Source organism: Corvus brachyrhynchos, unplaced genomic scaffold (genome assembly GCF_000691975.1).
Source record: "Corvus brachyrhynchos isolate BGI_N302 unplaced genomic scaffold, ASM69197v1 scaffold3, whole genome shotgun sequence".
NCBI lineage: Eukaryota > Metazoa > Chordata > Aves > Passeriformes > Corvidae > Corvus > Corvus brachyrhynchos.
Window position 1 is genome coordinate 3,789,138 of NW_008237619.1, and position 12,662 is coordinate 3,801,799.

At 39.2% G+C, this 12,662-nt stretch overlaps 1 protein-coding gene across 18 annotated transcripts in view; it reads right to left on the minus strand.

Moving 5' to 3' along the window:
- The window catches only part of BBX (BBX, HMG-box containing), a 138,196-nt gene that overhangs the window by 118,159 nt on the left and 7,375 nt on the right, over nucleotides 1–12,662 (minus strand). For 11 of the 18 annotated variants that reach the window (XM_017731832.1, XM_017731828.1, XM_017731835.1 and 8 more), the window contains one exon: nucleotides 6,259–6,348. The exons of 6 other annotated variants lie outside the window; for them this stretch is intronic. The gene's annotated coding sequence lies outside the window, so the exon portion shown is untranslated. The remainder of the gene's footprint in view (nucleotides 1–6,258; nucleotides 6,349–12,662) is intronic. One more of the 18 variants, XM_017731824.1, reaches the window with a different exon arrangement.

Genomic DNA, 12,662 nt, shown 5'->3' on the forward strand with positions numbered 1-12,662 from the left:
CATTCCTGCAAACAGGGGTATAAAAAGAAATGCTTCTGAAGCTCACATATTTTGGCAGGAGAATGGCTTATGCTACTTCTTTGTGGCAGCTGCTGAGAACACTCATCTCTATCTCCTCCCATCACCCCTGTCACTAGTGGGGTGTAGGTAATTTACTGGACAACACACACTAGTGCAACAGTTCTGTAAATCAAGAATGTTTAAAATCAATTGTGTAGCAAGTTCCTTCCATCAATACTATTTCACATACATGCATAGAAGGATTTTCACTTCATTCACCTTATACAGCTATTACAGATATCCCCATAACACAGGCTTAGAATCTTTTCCTACATCATGACAAGTAATTGACATGAAGAGGCATGGAAAAAACTTAAATTTCTTATGAGAGTTGAATTATTTTTACTCCTAGTATCTGTCTACTGATTAAGAAAGCTACCTAATCTCAGTTTCACCTTAGTCTTACTGAATTGGATTGTCTGTCCACATAAACAGCAGTGTTCATGTTCCCAAAGATACCTGGCTAATACACATATTTGTCCTCTCATTCAAAAAACCCAAAAATGAACATTAGCTGATTTAAAGTAAAATCTTGTAACACAAATCAAAGAGATTCACAAGTCTCAAACCAACACTTTGTGGTCCACTGAATCAGAGATAATCACTTCATCTTATTACTGCTTCTTTCAGTGTTACTTCTGCCAACTAAAACCCTCAAGTCCATGGATTTCTAAGGCAGGCCAGAGAGATTTTTCAAAAATCAGACTTGGAACTCAAAGTGCAAGGTTAAGCAAGCATGGGGATATAACCACAGGTCTCAAATCATGCTTTTGAGGAGACATACTTGATTAACCCCCTTGCTCTTTTGCAGTGCTTTACATCTTTCACAGAATGTTTCAGGGAAGTGCTGACCATCAGCAGGTACATGGAAACAAAAGCAAGAAAGTGCAACAAGAACTCCAGCAGCCTAAATAAAGACTGGGGCGCTGGGAAAAGAAAAAAATAAATATACTAGCCAACACAGTCTCACTAGTTAGGATAAGCTACTTCAATTATTGCCAATAATCCCCCAACACTTTTAATGACATTTTGATTCTTCAGTTTCCACGTATCTATTCAGCCTCACTGAAGCAGCAAAGAATTCCTTCACTTCGGCAGCTCCTCAGCCCTGTGTCCCACCTCATGATCAGCATTACCACAGAGTCAACGTAAGTTTGCAAGTTAGAGATGCTCACTGCCAGTTTGTTAAACTGTGAACCTCCTACACCATGAAGTTCCTGAATGGATTTACCCCTGTTCTCCATTCACAATGACAGTGCACATTATAAGCAAATTACCACCATCTACTGAAAACAAAGGTTCTGTTTTGTTGACAAAGTAAGAGAGCTTGAATTTTCTGGCTGGAAGTAAGATTTTTGAGGACAGAACCTTCTTCATTTGCCAAAATTATTCAGAAGTTTAAGAAACACATAGGTGGGGTTTTGAAATTTTGGCCTAACTGGCTTATGATCTGAATGCATACCACTAGCAAAATCAGTTAATTTTAAAATAAGAAATATATATATAACTTTAAAATAAGTTACCTTTATTTTCCTTCAGACCATGTAGTGGTCTAGTATAGAACAGTTAGCTCCTGCCACCTTGTGGGACTTCATGGGTTTCCCTGAAAGCTTGGATCATCAGTAAACTAGTGAGTTAAAAAAAAAAATTAACATTTGGGAGTTACTTTTCTTGTGATTCACCCTGGTGAATGTTAAAATAAGAGAGAAATATTTATGGAGAGGGTATGCCATTTTGAATATTTTCTGGTTCATTATCCCTAGCATTGTTTATATAGTTGAACTGCTGGATTTAGTAATCTTATGGAGGGTGTTTTAAATATTTAAATATCTGTCAAGAATCCCAAGTTTTGGAAGCTGATGCGTCCAAGTTTAAAATAACATTATGATCAAATACTTGTCACCACTAGCAAATTTCACATATTTGAAAGAGATTCTACACAGAAATAATCCAAATTTAGACTGAAAATCCTTGCATTCCAGTGCAATTTTGAAACCAAATAATAACCTCAGTCTCATAAGAATTATGCATACGCTTAACTTTTAATATGGTGATAACATGTCTAGTTCTCCCAAAAGATCTGATTCCATGTATTTACTTTTAAACTCCAATTTGACTTCTTGTTTTATGTTTTTCCTCTCCTCATCCATCTCCACCTCTATCATATATGGCCAACTTAATGAATGATTCAAGTTCTCCAAAGAAGAGTAAGACAGTTGGAATGGAAAAACTTTTTCACCATAGTAACAAGAAGGTGAAGACGCATGGATCCTCATCCTTGGGTCTTACATGTTGTCTACTGCCCCTCTGACAGGTAACTTGTCACACCTACTTCGTGGAGACACAAAAGACCACAGCAGCTGCAATCTCTGGAAAGGGATGAGGTTCTCTTTTTGTTTAAGCCAAAACTCTGCTGCTCCAGATATCAAAACTGAAAGAGCACAGAAGATTGCAGATGATGCGACTCCATGAAGGCTGATCAACAGCCTCAATGAACCTGCTCCTGTCTATTCTTGGACTCGAGTGTTTTGTTACAGATGCACAAAAATGCAAGAGCAGTTAGGGAGCACTTCTTCCCCCTCCATCATCCCACAACTGCTTCAGTGAACTAGGGAGATCTATCATGCTGCGTACTTGATGCCAACTGCAGCAAACTTAACTCATTGGAACTTCCTTCTGCTAGAGAAAAAACTGTCAACACACTTGAAACAGGAACAGTTCTTCCTGATGTCAAAAGCAAATCATCTCTACTAAAGGCCTTGGTAGTTCATAAATGGACTCAAGAACAATAATTACAGATCCCCAGCCAAAGGAAACACAGCAAGATAGTCTTTTTCCTAATCCATAAACAGAATGAATTTTTGCTCAAGACTGAAACAGTAACAAAATGTCAGGCTATGAATCAACTGGCACAGCATACCTAAGGAACATAAATTGTATGTTCTTAAATAAAAAGTTTCAGGATCTCACTAGCTTCCCTTGTAACTTCAGAAGTGAGGTTGTCTCTGACAGCCATCATATTCCCTCACACACAACCCCTCATCTCTTCTTAATATATTCTTAAGGTCCTAGTAGCCACACAATTAAGTTACAAGGCAAAGCTCATAGGTGTCCATGACAATCCCTGACCACACCTCTGTTCCAACACTGAGAATCTCTCCCAGACTGAGGTATGTCTGTGTCCTGACTGTCTGGAAGGCACCAAAATGTTCCTCTCACAGCTGTCCTTACCCATCCTAATCTCCACTACAGGAAATCCAGACAGACAAACTGGTAGGGAGCTCTAGAAGAGTCAGCAGTCTGGATCATGAGGGAATCAGAACTGCAGGGCATATTCTACCTGACCCCAACAGAGGCAACACCTTGCAAGGACAGGACATGCACCACTATTCTCTACCTCACTGTGGGTGTTCGGAGTACAAACACCTCCTTACCCACAGCTTATTTGCTTCAGATTTTTCCCTGCTCTGGAGTGCCCTGATGTTATGTCAGTCTCACTGTAACTGCAGACATGTATCTAAGAGCCACCTTCAGTCCTTGGCTACAGAGAAAAAGAAATAGCATGCTCTAGCAACAGAATGGATGAGATCCAACACCCACTGCAGGTCTCAATAACAACATAAAGCATAAGAAGTAAATACTAGGACCTTATAAGAAATTTCACTTGATGCAAGTGAATAATATCCTGCCATATCTTTTTATTTTCATTTTATTTCTCTACTACTCCTATATTCTGCAGTGTTACTAATCCAGCAGGAAGATCTCTGAGTTAACTTTCTGCATGTCCACATGTCCATGGCAGTCTAATTGCAGTACCAGAGTGTTGAGCTAGTACCTTATTCTTCAAGATGCTTTGAAACCAGTGGAAGCATAAACACACTTCTCATACCCTGACTAGACATCCTCTCTTTGGTAAGTGTAGCTCAGTTCGACCTGACAAAACAGGATTCCCAAGCAGCAGCAGACTGGAAAGCACCTGATGATTTTTCAGTTCTTCCTCAAAGTATTGCACAGTATTCTGAACACCAGCAGCAAAAACTGACCAGCATTAACTTTGCTTGAAGTTGTGAGTTCTCCAAGGAGACAGAAACATCTGGTCCAGGTCAAGGAAGAGTCACGACATGGCTTGAGCCTGGTTCCCATCTGAGACTACTACTCCCAAGATGTCAGGGTAAGATTTGTTTTACATTTTCTCAGAATATTTATTTTTCTACAAAAACATTATTTGACTTTTGCCAACTTTTGTTGAGGGAACTTTCCAAGAAGTTATATAAATTAATTACTTTATTCATGTACTTACTGGAGAAAGAAGTATTTAAAAACAAACAAAAACCCACAAAACAAAACAAACACTACTGGGCCACTTACTCCTGTTTTTTATTTTATCTATATTCTTATTGATCTACTTTCACTGTCAACTGTTTAGCCTTACATTTTAAGGAGAAATGAGGAAAAGTTCTGAATCTAATTGTCTTATTTCTTGAGAAACACCTCTAAAAATCACCCAGGTCACAGAACTTACAAACTTCTGTACATAGCCTGCTTTATGAGATTTCCAAGAGGAACCTCGCTGATTCATAAACCAGAATACACAATCAGATCCATCTTCACCATTGTTTCATTGATGCCAAGCCACAAGAGCTTACCCAGAACTGTGCACGTGCCCAAGAATCTGTGCCAAAATATCTCAGAGCAGGATCAGGCCCCTGTAAGATTAGCTGCATGTACAGCTTCAATTCTGCAACTGCAGTAGCTCAAGGAGACAGCTATGACAGAGGCATTGCAGTAATGGGCCCTAAAATAATCAAGAATATAAAGATCTTTGTGCTCTCCACAACTGAAGCACAATTCTTAAAAATGAATGAAACAAATAACTTCTGTATTTGTGAAATAAAAATCAGTTCTTTGGATGACAAGCAGGACCAACATTCTTCAGGCCAAGCTCCTTAAAATCTATAGGCTGTTTTCCCATTTTTTTTATTTTGTTGGGGTTCTTTTTTAGAATTCGTTTTTCAATTGTTTTGGGGTTTTTTCTTGCAGACAGAATTACTAGAATAAAAATATGTTTCTCATCTCTCTCAGATAAAAACTCTGCAAGACCCCCGTCCTAAGGATAAGCCCAACAGAGGAAAAAACTCAGTCCAAAAGATGCACGTTTGTTCACATTTAAAAAAAGGTCAGCAGTTAAAAAACCAGTGCTGGCTGGAACTGTAGAGCAAGGATGGGGGATAACTCCCTTGGGATCTACAGATTCACAGTATAGCATACAGATAGGTGAACAGAAGATATTAAGAATTTTCTGTAAATCAGATTCTTGTATGATCAAGACTGTGTACCAACTGAGAAAACAGAAGTTATTTAAAACCCTAGGTGCACACAAGGCCACAGTTCTAACTGTACTAGCCTAAGAAACAAAAGCACAAGATCCACGGATTCTCAGTCTAATCTGCTCTGAAAGACAGTCACTAGGTTTGCTTGTTACTGACCTAATATGAAACTACAAGTTCCAACTTGGGACCTGAATTACAAAGTACCCCAGAAAACCCCACACTGCCACAATGCTGACCTCCTTCCAGGCCACTTGTGTCAATCCTTAGAGCAAGAAGCTCTGGCTGAAGAGCTGAACACACTGAAATATGTAGGTAGAGACAAAGCCTGACTTTATGAAGTCCTTCTGAGCAATAGGACATTTTAGCACATTCTTAGAACCAGCATAAATATGTTTCTATCACCTTCACACATCTTGTACAACAAACAAAACATGCCTATGCATCTTTGAAAAAGTCATTTTCAGAGAATTAGGAAGAACAGATGGCAATATTCACATAGCATTGCATTAAGAAGAGACCTTGGTGTGGAAGAACAGAAGACCAGGCCCAAAAGCTCTGACCTGCAAGGATATTTTCCTATCAGGCGGCACAAGCTCTTAGATGTGGAAGAAGAATCCTCAACTGAACTTGGATGCTAACAGATTTCTCAAGTCTGTAAGATCACAGTTACCTAACCAATAATCTACAAATCGACAGGTAACAGTTCACCACCATTTTTTCACCTTCCAATATGGGAAAGTAATGTGCATAGGGCAGGTATTTGAGTAACAAAGAGGTAGTTGGTATAGTAAGTTTAAGAGTCATGTAAAAACTTGCAGGAAGTTTGTGAATTCTGTACTTTATTCTGCCACCAGTCATCTGGTCTTACCTGAACATCCCTGAGTCTATTCTGCCATCTGCAAAATGGAGGTGGGGAACACTGGTTCTGAAATGTTTGTAAAATGTAGTTAGTTGATGCCTGCAAAAGCACACAACAGAAGAGCAAAGTGTTATTATACCCTAAAAACATGCTGTTTAACAAAATATGTTATATATAAATGACAATACTAACTGTGTTCTACAACACACACTCTTAAAAGATTTTGTTTATACATCTGTTTAGAAAGTGAATTGTTTTGATTCTCTGGTAGGATGAACCTGAGATTCCCTCCAGAGAAAGAAGCAGGCAGTCCTTTTCTAGATCTTCATAATCAAACAAAACTGAGCCTCAGTGTAAAATTTTCCCCAAGTATTATAACACAACTACAGTTAATGCAACTGCCATTTTACCCTATGACAGGGCTAACAAAAAACCCCAACTAACAACTGTGGATGACTCTTCTCAACTTTCTGCCCTGCTACTCACTACCAAGTTTTTCTTTCAGAGACTGCACAACACTTTACACAGGAAGAAGCCATAACCATTTCAAGTTTGTAAGTGGAGAAACTGCTTTATTTGGTCTCCATAGCTGAAAAGGAAGTCATGGCATACTCTACCTTTATTCTAAGGCTACTGCACATTTCAATCACATTTGTAAAACTGGGAAATTCACGCCAATCACCAGCGTCATTATACTGGTAAAGTACAGATGATCCTTCAAGAAACTTCAGTGAGATCCATGAAGATTTTCTTGCAAGTCAAAATTTATTTCCATTGAAGTCTGTAACAAAGTTCTCACTGAACTCAGCATGACAGTGATTACACCTAATGGGGTGCAGCTCAGGGGCAACAGTATAGCTCCTTTTTGGATGGGAGATGGGGGAATCACACATATGGTAAGCTGCCCCCGTCACTTTTGGTGTGTGGGAGAAGCAGTACTCGGGGAAGTGACAAAGTCTGTTTTGCAGACAGTGCATAACATGTATGATACTTTGCAAAGGACATTCCTCTGCAGTTTACCTTACACAAACTTGGGAGTGCTCAGGCTAAAACAGTGCACCTGCTTTTCCACTCCCTCTATGCTTGGCTAGGGCCACCATGAAAGCAGACTGCTTGGCAGAGACACTACTTCGGGCAGAAATGCGTCTGGTTCTTCAGTTTAAAACTGTTCCAAAAAAAAAAAACTGGCCCATCATCTAAATATGGACTGCTGGTGGATTATTTCACTAAGTTAATCTATCTGACTAACTCTCCAAAGAAAGGGAAAAAAGCAAGTTTTAACTGCAGTGATAGGACACCACCACCACCATCACCGACTGCCACCTCTTCCCCTGCCCTCCAGCAAAAAATAAAAAGGAGTTAGGGTGTCTCATTCTTCTGATCAAGTGCTACTGATGTAGTTACAGCCATGTTTTAAACACACACTGCTCCTAGCCGGTTTTGCCACAATCCCCCAGACTAACACAACCAAATTCTGTTCAGCAGCCTCAGTGGAATTACAGAAGCTCACATCAATTCTGATTTCAGACCAAAGTGAATTTTACATCCAGATTTTTTAGCCTGACCAGTAGCCCATTTCAATGTAACCTAGCAGGAAAACATTGCTAAGCACATGCAGATTAACAGGTTTCTCTGAGACATTTCAGACAGAACACTGTCAAAGATACCAATTCTCCTGATAAAATCTTGGCTCCAATACTTATTTTCTGAAAGGAAGGAAAGCCTCAACATTTCACATGTCTAAGGGGGAATGTGGGGGGAAGAAGCAAGTTAGGACAAGAATAATTGAATCCTATGAAAATGCAATAATTATAAAATCAGACACATTGCAGAATCACAGAATGGTCTGGGTTGGAAGGAACCTTAAAGATGACCTAATTTGAACTCCTCGGCCATGGGCAGGGACACCTTCCACTACACCAGGTCGCTCAAGCCCCATCCAGCCTCGCCTTGAACACTTCCAGGGATGGGGCAGCCACAACTTCTCTGGGCAGCCTGTGCAGCTGTCCCATCACAGTAAAGAATTTCTTCCTAATATCTAATCTAAATCTACTCTCTTTCAGTTTGAAGCCATTCCCCCTTGTCCTGTCACTACCTGCTCTTGTGAAAAGTCCCTCTCCATCTCTCTCATAGGCCACATGAGGTACTGGAAGGCTGCTAGGAGGTCCTCCCGGAGCCATGTCTTCTCCAAGTTGAAAAATTCCAACTCCCTCTGCCTATCCTCATAGGACAGGTGCTGCAGCCCTCTGATCAACTGCATGGCCCTCCTCTGGACTTGCTCCAACAGGTCCATGCCTTTATTTTACTGGGGATCCCAGAGCTGGACGCAGTTCTCCAGGTGGGGTGCCACAAGAGCAGCACAGAGGGTGAGAAGCAAAGCATTCTCCTGAAATCCTTATGTTAAACAACAGCTAATTGTTTTAGGGCAGTTAAAAACCTGAATGCTTCAGCAATAAATAGCTCCTATTAAAAAAGTTGCCTAAATATGTGACTACTATATTTTCTTACTGATCTTGAATCAAACATAGTGAAAATGAAAATGACGACCCTTTCAGGATGAGTGATTCATCTTACTTTGGCTTGCTCTCTTAAGAGTAAGAAATAGTAATTTTCCCATTTCATTTTTTTAAGGAAGGTTTTCTTTTTATTTCTTTATAAAAATTGACCATTTTATACATTTGCAACCTGCAATAGCATTTTGACCTTTGCTTCAATTTTCTTCTGATTTCTATTCAGCTTTCTAATCTTATCTTTTCATATTTAGTTATACTAGACACAATTACTGCTGAGACTTTGAATACCCTATACATTCATACAAAAGAATATAGAAAAACAGGACAAAGACAGGACCATGAAACCTATGTTTGCACATAGGGAGTGAAGGCCATAAAACCACTTCTTGAAGTGTGTAACTCCTCCTTTTTGGGTGGCAGGGGCAAAACTGAATTTGTACACAGTTTGTGTAACTGTACTATCAGGCCTCAGGCACACTCTGCATTTCTGAGCACAACCCTTCTCCTACCTGAACTCTAACTCTGCATTCCTTAATGGTCACAAATATTGCTATACAGTTCCCCTGCTGCAGAAAAAACAAGTGGAGCTGCAGAGTCAATACATGTTATCAAGCTCTTTGACTACTCAGATGCTATTAATATTTTGGTAGGGTGGGGGTTAGAATTCCTGTCAGGCACAGAGTTGCTATGGCATATATACCAATTTTTTTCCTTATTTCTTTTCCTTCTAATACATTAGCAATACATGCAGCATCCAGGAACAACTTGGTTTCATGTTTTGCTTTCTCTCACCAGCAGTGCTAGATTCCTTCATGCATGCTGTGAAGTACCCCCTCAACCATTAAAGTCACATTCACATGCCACTTAGTCAAAAGGAAAGCTTGTAACAGCAATTTTTAAATAATTATTTTTTTTAATGTTAAGTACATTATCTGTGTAAATAGTATCTGTGTAAACAGAGATCTGTTGATCTCTATCCTTTAGAAGCTACAGAAGAGTCTAGCACCCACAACAAAAAATGAATATTAATATGGCCACAGTGTTACCTAGTGAGCTACTCTGCATTCCCTAATGGCAGAAGATACTGCCCAAGGCATCTGCTATTAAAAATAGGAACTGGATAATAGATGCTAAAGTCATCTAAAAAATATATATTCCACTTAACAGAAACAGATACTGTTACAAATGAACTCTTTCTGAACAAAGAAATCATATCCACATTTTAGATGCTATTGTTGCTAGATGTATTTTAACAAAAAAATACCTAATTGCAATTTGCCTTTAAATTATTATGAACCAATGTTAAAGTCTACTGTAATATTATGTAACTCCATTTATATTAAATGAAAATAAATTGCAAATGTTTGATGTCAAAACTGTAAACAAAGCTCAAATACTCAACAGGGAAGTCTTCCCTGAAGTACGAAGAACAAGTATTAGGTTTAGAACTAAGTTACCTGAAACTAGTACCTTCCATTGCATCTGCAGAGTCTTTGCTTCATATGTCATTTAATGGCATGTCCTGTAAAGCTGGGAAACTAACTGGGAATTGAAAAAGTAAGATCATTTGTTTTCCCTCTCATTTGAGAAAACAAAGAAGTTTGAGTTCTACTGGTTCTAAAAGCTTGCATTTGGTTAAGAAGAATCAGTTACCTTATTAGGGATAATACTTTACTTTTAAGTGCAAACTCTATTTCCATCTACTTGTGTGTTTGTGCATGAGTGTGATTTTATTAAGTAGGACATTTTTAAAGGCCATAATTTAAAAAAGGCATAATTTATCATGTCCTAAATAAAAACTTTCTTAACTGTTGTAATCTAGATAAATGCACATAGGCCATGAAATCACTTAGAAAGTGTGCAGGCATACAGTGCATGCTCTCAAACAACAAAAAAAGTAGTGCCTAATTTAGTGTAAAGGCTATATTTAGCAATGTATTTTAATGGTTGTCTACCAACAGAGACTGCTTCTGAAAAAACAAAAATACCAAAGCAAAATGAGATTACAAGCACCAATTTAAACCAAGTGTTTATTGACCAAAATCCTGATTTAAATCAGTTCAGTAGGTGTAACTGGAATTCAAGGCAGCAGACACGTGAGCGTACATACATAGGGGCTCACAAGGGCCAGGAATACGAGGCATAAAACCCTCCCTGCTTCCAACATGCCTGCCCCCACTCTCTCCTTCAGCCCTGCCTCAATCTCTGCAAAGCCTGTTAGAGCTCCACAAAACACCATCCCCCACTCAAAGATTTTTTTTTTTTCCCTTTAGGATCCTTGAATAAGAGAAACACGTACTGTCCCCACCGTAGACCTGAATTGTGCCCTTCTCTCATGTAACCCATTGCATGGGGATGTTTGTGATGACAGCCTCACCTCCCGTTTTGACTTCCCTCTTTCTGTGAAGAGTAACAGTAAACGTCAAATGCAGCCCTGTGGGTCCATCCAGGAAAGCAAGACTGCACGCAGAAACCAGATCAGCCATGGCAGAGAAACCAGCGGAACACTTCTTAGACAAAATACAGTTATCTGGTCAGTTTCCTCAGGTGCTTCCCTCCCTGCACTCCAGCGTCCTCTCACTCACTTCAGCCCCATCAGCACATGGCGCAGTGAAACAGAAAGCTCGACAGGGACATCCTCGAGAGTCCACTTCACTATATAAATAAATAATCCATTTCCTCTACACGGATCTCTCAGGAGGGCAGGATTTTCCTTCACTGATTAAAAACCAGGAAGACTTCACAGGCACACAGACGCAAAGCTTTGTTTGGAGCTCTCACCTGAACAACAGGCCAGCCCGGAGCAGCAGCAAATCAAGTGATTTCAAAATCTGCAACTGAGTATCCAGATCCCTTCTACAGCTTCCTCCAAAGGACCCTGAACGACCAAACGATGGTGAGGGTCCCCACCATGCAAGATTTTTGCCTGGGTCACTTTTAACCATGGACTTTATTTACCCCCTGCTGCTTTGGTACACAGTGCTGTGGCAAGACAGATGAGCACAACCACATACAAGAGATGCAAGGAAAATACTTAACACTCAAAAATTGTTTTACACACACACAGAAGCAATTCTCTCATATTAATGGAAATCTCATAGTAATGAGAAATGGACAAATTCAACCATTACACTTATTTTTCTATCATTCACTTCCCTTATTTAAGGTCTTCTATGCTAAGAAATAAAGTTTAAAACTTCCTTCCCTTGCTCTACTTCTGACACTTGTACTCTTTATTTAGACCAACAGTTTTAAAAGAATGGCACCGGAGCTTCTGCTTACTCTTTCAGCACTAAAACACATTTTTAATCAATACAACAGAGGAAGTAAATTGTGAATAATTGCCTGCATTAATATATTTGCTACCAGCTTTGTCATTCTTCTAATTTGCACACACCAAATTTCCCCTTATAAACACCTCTGTTTCTCCAAAAGCAGCTGGAAATTAATTATGCTGTTCTTATTTTCTTATTAATTCATATGCTATAGTTCTGTAATCAGTGCAGGATCATGCTGCAATTTTGCATACTTGTTTCAAAATACATTATGAGTACTTGATGATTGATCTTTAACACAATGTATGAAAGAGCATCTCAAACAAATTAAAGGGAATACAAATAAAGAAACTTAAAAAAGAAAAAGAATTACACACATTTTCAAACAAGAGCTAAACCCTGAAACTCACAAGTTTGTGGCATGGAGCACTCACTGATTAGAAATGAGCCAGGCAGGAAGTTTACACTATTCAACATGAAATTCGGATATAAAGAAACCTTTTGCAAAGAGAAAGAACACCTGAAGCCAGATTTACCAACACAGTGGCTGTGTAAATGCTACTTCTTTCCAAATCTATCATCTCTGACCATCACTTCGCAGTACATCAGAATGCTTTCTTTCCCT